The sequence below is a fragment of the Gorilla gorilla genome, chromosome 5, assembly GCF_029281585.2.
Source record: "Gorilla gorilla gorilla isolate KB3781 chromosome 5, NHGRI_mGorGor1-v2.1_pri, whole genome shotgun sequence".
NCBI classification, from domain to species: Eukaryota; Metazoa; Chordata; class Mammalia; order Primates; family Hominidae; genus Gorilla; species Gorilla gorilla.
Window position 1 is genome coordinate 132,784,760 of NC_073229.2, and position 13,234 is coordinate 132,797,993.

A 13,234-nucleotide genomic window follows, 5' to 3' on the forward strand; every position below is an offset into this window, starting at 1 on the left:
CCTTAGATAGTCATTATCTTTTAAAGAGATTGAAGATAAGAAAATATTGTCTATATTTACTCATATATTGATCATTCCCCGCTCTTCCTTCCGTTAAGTTCAGATGCCCATCTGGTATCGTTTTCTCTCTGCTTGATGAAAGTACTTTTTAAAATATCTCTTTGAATGTACCACTGCTGGCATTGATTCTCATTTTTGTTTGCCTGAAAGAGTCTTTATTTTATCTTCGTTTTTGAAAGACATTTTTAATAGGTATAAATTTCTAGATTGGTAGCTTTTTCCCTCTCTTAGTAAGGATGTTCCTCCGTTGTCTCACATAGTCTCTGAAAAGTGATTTGCTCATTCTATATTTCTCTTAATGTCTTTTTTCTTCTGCCGCTTTTAAGTATTTTTTTTTTGTATCACTGGTTTTTATTATTATGATGTGCTCTATTTAATTACATCTGTTCTTTTTGGAGTTTGTTGAGTTTTTCTTGGATCTGAGTGTTTATAGTTTTTTATAAAAAAATTTAAAATCCAGCCATTATTTCTTCAGATTTTTTTTCCATCCTCTCCCTCTTTCCTCTTCTTTTATGATCTCAATTACACATATGTTAGACAATTTAGTATTGTCCCCATAGATCACTGGATACTCTCAATTTCATTTTCAGTCTTTCCCTGTGCTTCATTTGGGTTAGTTGGTTAGTTGCTGTTGTTGTGTCTTATAATTTACTGATCTTTCTGCAATGTTTAATTTGCTGTTAATCCCATCCAGTGTATTTTTAAATTTATTTTTCTTTACTAGAAGTGCCACTGGGTTTATTTCTTTTGTATCTTCCAATTTCCTGCCTTTTTTCCCTCTACCTTCTTACTACATAGAGTATATTTATAATTTTTTTTTCCTTTGAGAATGAGTCTCACTCTGTCACCCAGGCTGGAGTGCAATGGCGCAATCTTGGCTCATTGCAACCTCTGTCTCCCCAGTTCAAGCGATTCTCCCACCTCAGCCTCTTGAGTAGCTGGGACTACAGGTATGTGCCATCACACCCAACTAGGGTTTTTTTGTTTTTTTGTTTTTTTGTTTTTTTGTTTTTTTTTTTGAGATAGAGTCTCACTCTGTTGCCCAGGCTTGAGTGCAGTGGCGCAGTCTCGGCTTACTGCAAGCTCCGCCTTGCAGGTTCACACCATTCTCCTGCCTCAGCCTCCCGAGTAGCTGGGACTACAGGCACCCGCCACCACGCCTGGCTAATTTTTTGATTTTTTAGTAGAGACGGGGTTTCACCGTGTTAGCCAAGATGGTCTCGATCTCCTGCCCTTGTGATCCACCTGCCTCTGCCTCCCAAAAGTGCTGGGATTACAGGCGTGAGCCACCACACCCGGCCAATGTTTGTATTTTTTAGTAGAAATGGGGTTTCGCGGTGTTGGCCAGGCTGGTCTCAACTCCTGGCCTCAAGCGATCCTCCCAACTCTGCTTCTCAAAGTGCTGGGATTACAGGTGTGAGCCACTGCGCCCAGCCATATTTATAACTTTTTAACAGCGTTGTTGAGACCTAATTCACATTGCCATATAATTTACCAATTTAAAGTGTGCAAATTGATGGTTTTTAGTATATTCACAGAGTTGTGCAACTATCTGTTGTGCAACCACAATCTAATTTTAGAATACTTTCGTCACCCCACAAAGAAACCTTGTATCCATTAGCGGTCATTTCCCATGTACTCCACTCCTTTTCAGCCTACATTGATATGAAATGTCAGTCTATAGGGACTCTTCTGGACATTTCATATCAATGGAATCATATAATAGGTAGTACTTTGTGAGTGCCTTCTTTCACTTAGTATGTTTTCCAGGTTCATCCATGTTGGTAGCATTTATCAGTACTTAATTTCTTTTTATTGCTAAATAATAATCCATTATATGGATATACTACATTTTATTTATTCATCAGTTGCTGGGCATTTGAATTGTTTCCAGTTTTTAGCTATTATGAATAATGCTGCTGTGAACATTTGTTACCAGTTTTTATGTGGACATATTATTTTAATGTCTTTGGGTATATGCCTAGGAGGGAATTGCTGGGTCATGTGGTAACTCTCTTTAACCTTTTGAGGAACTGCCAAGTTGTTTTTTAAAGAAGCTGCACTGTTGTAATAGCTAGTTCAGTGCCCTTGTCTGCTAGTCCCATCATCTTGTCTCATTTCTGGGTCTGTTAATTGATTATTTTCATTTTTATGGGTCGTATTTTCCTGTTCCTTTGCTATGCCTGGTAATTTTTACTTGGATACCATTGTGAATTTTACATAGTTTTTTTTTTTCATATTAAACAAGAAGTTTATTTAAACAGCAAGACGCTTGACTTAAAGAGAAAACTATATAGGATTCTTTTTTTTTTAGAGTAGTTTATCCCTAGATAAAGACAGATTGCCCTAAATAACAGCTACATACAAAAAAGTTATAAAATTGTCCTTGGTTTTACAGTGATCAATTAAAAACATGAAAATTCTCCAGTTGAACAAGGTATGCAAGGATTTTTATGGGTTTTTTGTTTGTTTGTTTGTTTGTTGTTGTTAAAACAGAGCAAAATAACTTACTGGAATATGAAGAGCAGAATGAGCATGCCACTAATGGAGAGTGGGGGTGTTTTCACAGAATCATTGTTTTTCCCCATCCCGTCTCCACTTGATGTCAATCAAAACATACCGTTGGCTGTTAAAAAAAAAAAATGCAGTGTGCTTGTGCACATATACCAGTTACTTTTATGTACAGTAAAAGAATGGAGAAGGAGGAAATGAACAAACAGAGAAAACTGTGCTGTAGTAGTCAGGGATGTATTGGAACCAAATTGCAGTTTTCTACTTGAGAATGTAATCGTGGTCTGCGAGAACAGAGTTCTGGAATGAAGAAGCAGGTTCCCGTCTCAGTAGACACCTCCCATCTGCTGTTGGAACACGTCAATTGTATCTTCATTCTCCATTTCCAACTGTACAGGTGTGTCTTTTTCATTGATTTGGTTGCCCGTCAAATCAGAGTCTGATCTGCCTCATGGACAATCCCTGTCATTCACAATAGGCTTTCATTAGTTTACTAAGTGGTGTATGCCTCTTAATCTTAAACTGCACCACAGAACCACCCTGCCCCACCACCTTCAAATTAATATGATTGTTGTTCTTAGTCTTGACTCCTTCCTGGGGCTTTTTGTCAGCCATGATGAGCACCGGGTTCTCCTCAGCTGCCGCTTCACAAAAGAGATATCAGGTCCACACTGAACGAGCACATGAGCAGCACCAGGAGCCACAGAAGAAGGAGGCAGCAGCAGCAGATGAGGGAGAGGGAATTTTACTTCATTGAGTGCTAGATTTTGTTGTATTCTTTTCAAAAGCGCTAGACTTTGTTCTGGCATGCAGTTAAGTTAATTGGAATCAGTGGTATCGTTTTGAAGCTAGCATGTAAACTTTGTTAGGGTGGCTCCAGAGCACCCATTAGGAATGATGTAGCCCGAGTACTAATCTGCCGTAAGGCAGTATTCTTCTGAGGACTTTACCTGATGTTGTGTGTCTTGTGAATTATTTTTGTTTTTGTTGCTGGTGGAAACATGAACTATTGCTAGCTTTATGTGAACTGTAGGACTTCTTAGGCCAACTGCTTTCTGGTGCTCGTATCCCTAACTTTAAGTAGTTTCCTTTGAGAGATGTGCAGATCAGTTTAAGACTCTAGGAACCGACCCTTTTGTGCTGCTCTCTTCTCCTGGGTGTTCTGCCCTTCCAATTCTAGCCGTTTTGGCCTCCTTGAATGTGGCTTCTCTGATTACTAATCTGTGTTACCTCTACTCAGTAAGACTGACATGCTCTGTGTTCCCCCTTCTCTTTGCTGTGGCTTGGACACTACCTCCTGGCAGTAAGTTCAGGCAAATAAGTTCAAGGCTTGTCTCATGTTTCACTGTTCTCAGAAATTAAGTCCTATACTGCCTGTTGTCCAATGTCTGAAAACGGTTGTCTCGTGTTTTGCCTGGTTTTCTAGTTGTTCCTCTATCATAGATGGAATCCATAATAAATATGATGCCAATGCCAAAATCTGCTACTATATTACTCTTTAAAGCAGAGCCTGTATAGGAAGAGGAAAAAAGAAATCAGTGTAACTGTGGGGGCAAGGCAGGAAGCATTCTGTTTATGTAACACAGACGTGGCATTCTTTACTTTCTAACTTAGGACATTTGTGATTTGAAGAAGAGACACCTGAATTTTCAATATGTTAGTCTTTGTTGGAATAATTGGCTCTTCTCATTCTTTAGTCATGAAATAATACCTATTAAATACCAACTAAGTGCTTTGTGCCCTGCTAGGCATTACTTCTCTTTATTCTACTTCTTAACAGTTGGAATATGCCAAACAAATGAAATAAAAATAGTTTTCCTATTCTAGTTACAGGTTGGATTCTTGGATTTATCTCCCAAGCTTTGACATTCAGAAACTGAAAGTGGAATATAGTGTATTCTCAGATGTAAAGTTGATCTCATTTCCTCACTGGCCATCTGTTTATTTGTGTCTAAGAATAACAAAACTTTCATAGTCATATCTGTATTTTTTAATTACTAAAAATAATGAATGGACTGAACCATGCTTGCCCCACTTTTGAAGCAATTCCTTCTATAGACTGTTGCAGTAGGAAGCTAATACCCCTGATTAAGAATAAAGACCAGACCTACATAAGCATATGTTGTATTGGTGTATCTGAAGTCATGAGGATGTGATTAATGGTCCTTAAGAGTTTTAATTTGGCATGTCTTAACGCCTAAATCTCACTTAAGCTTGGTTGCAAAGCCTGGCAAATCAGTCTTCTGTACATGGCAAGCTAAGATGTGGCACCATCTTCTTGAGGTTTCATATCCTAAACCTGTCTGTCCTTACAGGTTAAATTCAAAGGATAGGGCCAAGCTTGATTTGCTGTAGTCATAGTGAATCATCACAGATCCATTCTTAGTGCAGAAGAGTTAAATAATTCCTTGGCCAAGAGCATGGTGCCTTCCCCAGACCAATTTCTAACAGTGTCCTCTGTTAGATCTTTAAGTTAATAAATTCTTTTATTAGATTTTTGGGTCAGAAAGACAGACTATGCTTGTACTCAGGAGCCCAGAAATACACAATATAATTGACTAATTCCTGTCTTTGAGGTCTTAACGTGGTTTCGTGTGCCTTTTGATTTGTTTTTACATGTGAATCATTTTCCCTTGACACTTTAATATGATACAATTTTTGTCTATCCTTTTTCTTAAATAGGAGGGAGAAAATTTTTTTAGTAGGAAAATATCTGGTGGTAAGTGGCATCTTTTTATTCCATGTGGGATGCAGAAGTTTCTCCCAAAAACTGAAGTGACCTCGTTTTCGCAGATAGGACCCCTGTATTTCTCCCATATTACTTTATAGCTGGTAGATGGTAGGGCTGTACACAGCAAATGGGTTTGAATGCATGATGGTTTTCTGGTGGAGCTGAGATAATTAGTATTATGAAGCCACGCTTCTGATTGTGAGAATGAGAACATCAAGTCATTATTTATCTTGGAAAGAACGAATAATTTGTTTATAGTAATAACAATTTTCTTTTATTTTTCTTTCTCTTAGTCAATAGCAGCTGCTGTTGGCAGCTTATTATGAAAAGATTTCAAGTTGTAGTTTTTAACCTGGGGTGGGAGTAGGGGAGAATAAAATTAATATCGTAAATGTTTTTACTTGATAAAAGTTTTATGTGATACAGAGCCTATACTGGTGTTTTTATTGAATAGTGTTTTATTACTGACATTCAATACTCTCTTTGCCTGTAGCCTCCCACGTTATCCAAAATGAAGGCACTTCTTAGATGTTTCAATGAATGATACAACCAAAAATATTAAAATGCCTATTTAAGTCATATCTTATTTAAAGCCCCATTTCAAAGGAGGATTTTGAGGATAATTAGTATTTTAATTGTTAAAGTTAGATAATTTTGTTTGGATGGAAAATCTATGTTCCTGTGAAATTGGGGTTTATGAAATAAGATTGGAAAAAAATAGAGTGTATAATTGGGCACATTCTGTACTGCTTAGTGAATCACCAAACGAGTGTAATCACCATTAAGCACTTTAAAAGCTATGCTTGTATGTCCTCGCTCTGCCTGCAGAGCTAGGAGTGCCCACGAGGAACAGCAGTTCATTCAGGCTGTAGTCATTGGGGTGACTCGTGGAACCCCTGCCAGTGTGAGTAAGCCCGCTGCCTTGCCAACTGCCTGCTGTGTGAGTCTCAAAGACATCAGATGTCATCAAGCCACAGGGACTTCTTGGTCATTCTTAAGGCCATGGCAGGAGCACAGTTCAAAATCCAATTCACAAGGCAACGTCTGGAAGAAAGAATCAAGTATGTGTATAGTGCATGATGTACCTCAGCTACTATAGTGAAAAATTATTGGGATGAATCTTTCACCATGTTAGTGTTTTTTTTTTTTTTTTTTTTTTTGAGACAGAGTCTTCCTCTGTCACCCAGGCTGGTGTGCAGTGCTAAATATCCTGCAGTGCATAGGAGAGGCCCACAGCAGATGTGTCCAGCTCAAAATGCCAGTAGTGCCAGGGCTGAGAAACCTACCTGAAGCCTCACAGTGGCATGGTCCGTTTCAGAAGTATATGGGAGAGAAAATTGAAGGTGAGAGGTCTGTAGCTCTCCTGAAGTCAGGCCACATAAGTACTTTGCCAGGTAGGTAGTGCCTAGTGACAGGGATGTACTAGAAAGAATTCCTCTTGAGCTTGGCCTTGGGTCTCGTGCAGACATGTTCATGTGACATTAGGGGAGGCTGTGGGCCTCAGGCAGCTAAGGAGTAACTGGCAAGTTTTGTATGGAGAATTGGGAAGACAGAAGCAGGGGCAGCCGGGCGTGGTGGCTTACCTAGTAATCCCAGTACTTTGTGAGGCCAAGGCTGGTGGATCACTTGAGATCAGGCGTTTGAGACCATCCTAGCCTGGCCAATATGATGAAAGCCAATCTCTACTAACAATACAAAAAAATTAGCTGGGTGTGGTGGCGCATGCCTGTCATCCCAGCCACTTGCGAGGCTGAGGCAGGAGAGTCGCTTGAACCCAGGAAGTGGAGGTTGCAGTGAGCCCAAATCATGCCACTGCACTCCAGCCTGGGCGACAGAGCAAGACTGTCTCAAAAAAAAAAAAAAAAAAAAAAAAAAAGGCAGGAATATCTGAGACTTAATTTCCTCTTGGAGAGCTGGAGGGTCAGGAGAGCGAAGCTTTCTATCTTGCTTTGTACCTGAGATCTACTCGAATCAGGGTGGGCAGGGAGAGAGAAGGGATCTGTTCAGACATTTCCTTTTGGGGTCAAATGAGAGGAAGGAGTCCTTGCCCCTTGGAGAATTACTGCAAGGATCTGGTTGAGTTGAGAATTTGTTTCCCCCACCAATATTGTTTTTGGTGTTTTTTTGTTTTGTTTTATTTGTTTTGTTTTGTTTTAACATCTCTGTTTCCTTCCCCTTTCTGTTGTTGCTCCTTCCTCCTCCCACTCCAACTACCACACAAATCCTGACAGGAGCCTTTCTGCCCCTCTAGGGAAGGGGCCCATGTGAGGAACTCTTACTGGACGCCCCCTTCCCTGTTGCTATGCTGATCTTACACATCAGTTTCCACGGATCCCATGTGAATCAGTTGTCTTCCTCATTTACTCTGAGCAAGGGTGGCAGCAGCAATAGCAGAAGACGTAGATGCAGTGACTCATTTTGCATGATGTCTGCGAGAGAGCCGGGCCTCCCGTGTGCTGTGGCTCTCGTTCAGGCATTGCTTCAGAAACTTGATTCTTCTGGAATTGTGCATAAGAGGGCCTTTTAGAAAAAAAAAAAAGCTGGAAGAGTTTCCCTTCCTGAGCTTCAGTGGAAGCAGCAGGAGGGTGGGCCACGTCCAGGACAGTGGGAGAGCAAGGATGGACCCTCTGTGTCCACCTCCAGTGTGTGGCACTGTTTTCCATCTCATCTTGGACATATCATGGGGCTACAGCATGCCTCAGAAGCCTGCCAGAACCTGGTGATGGTTTCCAGCATCTGGGTTTGGGGAGGACTGTGGTGATGCGCTAGGGATAGCCATCGGGAAGGGGTGGGGCAGAGACAGCAGAAGCCGTAGTCGTCTCAGGAGCCTACTCTGATTAGCTTATAAGTTGGCCTCTTTTCATGATTTCTGGGTCATTGGTGAGTGGATAGGAGTTATAGGATCCTTTGTGGGTGAGTAGAAGATACTGTGGCAGATAGGTTTTACTGAACCCACCTGCACATGTAAATCTTTCCTTTTTAATGTGTCACCTCTTCAGTTTGGATGGAGAAGCTTGCCACCCCCAGGTTCATCCCTAAGCATTGTGGTAGGCTCAGGACTAACAGACACTAGCTCAGCCCCATTGAGGGCCCCCAGGCCAGGCTTCAGCTTTGGGAAAGCTTGTTTTCTCCTTGGGCAGGCCTTGTCAGACGTTTTGCTCCTGGGTGTTTGATGTTTTGATGTCTGTACTATACAAAGCCACATGGGAAGGCAAAGGAATACACCCCTTTGTATAAATGACAGTCATAACAAATGAAGTATATACCAGTTTGTGCTGTCTGTCAAGGAGTAATTCATCGCAGATAGTAAAATAAAGGGGAAGGGAAGGAAATTCAGGTCTTTAGCTATGCATTCATAAACTGGACTTAAGAAGAGCCTTCCTCCTCTTATAATGCTAACTGCTCTTAATATTTCCTTCTTAATGAACAGTTGATATAAGAGTTTTCTCCTTTCATCTAAGAAATACAGAACAATCTGCAAGTTTTCTTAGTTGTTTGTTAAATGGACTTCGAAATGATTGAGAAATTCGTATTTCTCAGCGAAAATAAGTATTAAGTTAATGGACAAGTAGCAGTCCTTGTTGCCACCAAGATTTTGGCATCTGAATTGTATATATAAACTGTGTCAGGAATATCATAAAATCATGTTGAGGCTGCAGGGACAAGGAAATTTCATCTCATGAATCTGTTTGATGTTTTCGGGATGTCCTGAGAGAAAAATTATTTGACCTGCTTAGTGAGCAAGGTCTAAGTTTGTACACCCAGGTCACATTGTACCCTGGGCTTTCCAAAGATTTATCCTGCATCTGAGCCAAAGGCTTTTGAAGCCTGTGGTTGCTGGAATTTTAGGGTGTATCTCTTTGCCTCTTCAGATGAGACATTTCTTAAGGTAGAATAATGGTTAAAAAAAAAAAAACCTCTCAGTTTACTCTAGAAAGATACAGCATTTTTGGTACAAATCCAAGGAAGTCCAAAGAGGATGAGGTTTTATAATTATATTTTAATATGTGAAAGGAGAAACCTGTTTTATCAGGCCAGTAGGTTTTTTGCTTAATAAATAGTGGCAAGAAGAAAGCTATGGGCCCAGCTGGAATGGGTGCAGTTTTTAGAAAAGATTATTTGTAGTTGTTGGGCACATCCTTGCATGTGGACTTTGAAATAAGAAATTAAATCACCACCTTATTTTTGCAGGAAATAATCCAAATATAAAAAATTAAAGTTAGTATTGCACTTTGGTGAAGCTTTAGATATATTTTATATTTCTTAAAATAAACTTTTTTTCTGTGCATAAAAGTGGAGGTCAGATGAATTACAAGTGCATTCTTAACTGAGTGGAAATGGGTGCTGGTGTTTCATATATACATATAAATTTTTTTTGCAGTTGTTTAACGTTTTTTTTATAAAGAGTCTTGCTCTGTTGCCCAGGTTGGAGTGTAGTGGCACAAGCATAGCTTACTGCAACTGTGAACTTTACCTGAGCCTCTGGAGTAGCTGGTATTGGAGATACAAGCCACCACGCTCAGTGTTTTGTTTTGTTTTGTTTTGTTTTTTAAAGAGATGGGATATTGCTTTGTTTCCCAGGCTGGTCTTGAATTCGTGGGCTCAAATGATCCTCTTGTCTCAGCCTCCCAAGCAGCTGGAATTATAGGTGCAAGCCACTGCACCTGGCTGCTTGACATTTTTATAGACTCATATTAAAAAGTTTATTCATTGAATGAGTACTGTGTGCATAGGGTTAAATTTATCTGATGTTTGTTATAATTTAAACAGGAGTGTTGATAAAACTGTGTAAAATGAATTAGCATATACTTGCCATTATGTTTTTATCTTAATAATTGTTACGTAGTTTCTATGAAAAGTTCAGTTACTTAACATTTCCACGCTTTTTTGTGTTTGCTTTATTTAACCTTAAAAGAGTGATTGAAGTAATAGTTTTGTTAGGTCATTAGATTGGTGATCTCCCCTTTTGTATAGTCAAATTTAATTTCACTGTTTAAGATTGAAAACTAGTGCAAATTCTAGTTTGATCACAGGACCACAGTTAAAGGTGCATTCACATATCTCATATAAGATACCTATTTTCACTGTATTAATCATTTGCATTAATCAATTTTAACTTTTAAAAGATTTGATGGTTAAAAAGATGATGGAAGGAATTATTTCTCTAAAACTAAGGAAATCCTTGCTCTGGGAAGCTGTGTTGAGAAGAGTTCTAAGCTCTGCTGCCTGTGTCAGTGTTCTCTGGAAAGACCTCTCTTGGAAGGATGCTGTGATGTGGAGTCAGGAGGTCAGGACCCAGCCCTACCCTCCCTACCACCTGCCAGCTGTGTGGCCTTGAGTGAGCCAACAACTTTGCCAGGAGTCATTTGCCTTATCTTTAAAATAAAAGATCACTACCATGTCCTGGGTTGTTTAAGTGAGATTATGTAGTATTAGTAGGGTGCCTCCCACCACAGGTCCTCAGTACATTGAGGTTTCTTTCCCTGCCTCCTGCCTCCTTGCAAGGAAAGCCAGAGCACTTTGACTTAGAATTGTGTCTGAATTCAGCTGGTGTGTTGCATAAGCTTGGTTATCTGCTTTTCCTTTCAGTTCTTCCTAGGTAGAGGTGAGGGTGAGCGGGGGAGCTTCATGCAGAGGAAATAGTCTGAGGCTATTTAGTGTAGAAGCACACTTCAGTGTGATCCTGGGATGTCTAGAAAAGGCTAGATTATGTCCAGTATACACTTTTTAAACAGCTACCATTTTAATGTTTTGGTACTGGGAAATGTGTTAGTTGAAAATTTCACTTACGAATAATCCTTTTATTTCTCTATGGTAACAAGACAGGCAAGGCATATCAGTTGGCCCAGACTCATTGGTCCTCAATGACTGACTGCCGGACTCAGAGTTGAGGGTCTGATCTCAGAGGATGCAGGTTGTGTTGCCAGCCCAGATACCTATGACACCCTTTCCTAGCAAGTGGCCACTGTTTTCTGGAATATCTGTCACTACCTTGAGGCAATCCTCATTATTTTAATCCTTATTCTTAGGCTAATGTCTTGAGCCATATATCAGAGATAGACAGGCAGGTTGTTGATTTTTGAGATGAAGAACAACTATCTGGCCAGGGAGAGAAAGAGAAAATCGGCTTATAAGTTAGAGTGGTACAGAGTGCTCTGCCTTCTCAGATTATTTTGTTTCCAAGAATCACTGATTATATAGCTTTTTTTTTAAGTTTAAGCCCATACCCATTCTGCATATTTCAGAGTGAAATGTCCTTTCGGGACAATCTTATTAAATCACTAATCTGAAATTTTATGTTCCCTAGTTGGCCATGCCAGTATTTTGGTTAGGGTTTTAGGTGATTTTTATATCCACTGTAAACTTGGATATAACTTACCATTAACCAGATACTTAAAACCAGAGTAATTTCCTAAGGTTTAACATTGGAAGTGGTATGTGAGCTGAGCCTTGAAGGGTGACACCAAGTTTTTTTAGACGAAAAGGTTGGATGAGCTAGCTAAAGGGCTTGTTTTTTATCCTGTAGGGCAGGAGTGGTTGTAGATGCCCTCTCGTGTGCTGACATACTGATTGATGGTGGCTTCTAAGGTCTCTCCTGAGTCTAGTAGGAGGCAGGCTTCCTGTCATGGACACCAGGCAGGCAGGTAGGGGAATGAAGCAAGATTTGGCAGCACAGCTGCTGTGAGTTTGCTCTCCAGTGGCTTGGAAATGGGAAGTAAAGGATTCTGATCTTATGTGAGACCATTTTCAGACTGTCCTAGTCTGCCCTCACATATCCCTGGAATGGACACATACAGGCTGGTCAGGGCTTTCTTGGGGCACTGAGGTGGGAGAGGCTGGAGGCCTGGGCAGGGTAGTGGAACTGAGAGTGAGAAGCCCCCTACACTTGGATCTCTTGCGTATCACACGAGACCCATTTATTGATGACTGCCTAGCTGGCTCATAATACTGATGGCTGAATGGGGGTATGAAAACTGGTCCTCAAGAGTATCCAGTCTTATTGGAGAAATAATGCAAAAACAAACAAACAAAAAAGGGTAAAATAAAAGAAACAAAAGCCCAGATAGTAAATTTTCCAGTCTTGTTGGAGAAGTAACACAGAAAAAAAGGTAAAATAAAAGAAACAAAAGCCCAGGTAGTCATTTTGCAGTAGAGCTCAGTGACTAAGGGCAGAGTACCTTGCAGAGGTGTTCAGTATTTTGGCTTCCCTGGGCCACACTGGAAGAATTGTCTTGGGGCACACATAAAATACACTAACACTAGCAATAGCTGATGAGCTAAAAAGAAAGAAATAGTAAAAAAAAAAAAATCCCATAATGCTTTAAGAAACTTTACAAATTTGTCTTGGGCCACATTCAAAGCCATCCTAGGCTGCGGGTTGGACAAGCTTGGTTTAAATCCTCTGCTTAACAGCTGTGTGACCCTGGGCAGGTGACTTAGTGACTTCTTCCATTGGTTTGCTGGTCTGTTAGAGTATCACGTACTTTATAGGGCTGTTGTGAGAATTAAATGAGTCAGTATATGCATATTTAAGGTACTTAGAGCAGAGTTTGGCATGTAGTAAGTGCCAGATAATTATATATAATTATTATTTTGGAGATAGAGTCCCTAAGCCTGTTTTGTCTTTGAAATAAGAACTTCATAGCATTGTGCAAGTTTAGTGAAGTAATGTTGGTAAAAGCATCTGGAAAAAAGCCTGGCAGAGACCAAGTGCTCAATAACCAGCAGTTGTTATCATTCTTATCATTCAATACTTACCCATTGGTGTGAGTTTATTTGGTTCTCCCTCCACAGAGATAGGGGAAGAAATAATGTATTTTAGCCATCGATTTTTGCTTTTGGTTTCAGAATCCAGTTTTCAAAACAAAATGTGTTTGTTAACAGGCTGCTCCTTTGCCAAGAAAAATGACAAAATTACCTCCATGTACTCTT

The 13,234-nt window shown here is 40.0% G+C and overlaps 1 protein-coding gene and 1 pseudogene across 3 annotated transcripts in view; one reads left to right on the forward strand and one right to left on the reverse strand.

Moving 5' to 3' along the window:
- FOXO3 (forkhead box O3) overlaps window positions 1-13,234 on the forward strand; it is a 125,403-nt gene that overhangs the window by 55,002 nt on the left and 57,167 nt on the right. The gene's annotated exons all lie outside the window — the stretch shown is intronic.
- Window positions 2,898-3,281, reverse strand: LOC101153953 (small ubiquitin-related modifier 2-like; annotated as a pseudogene).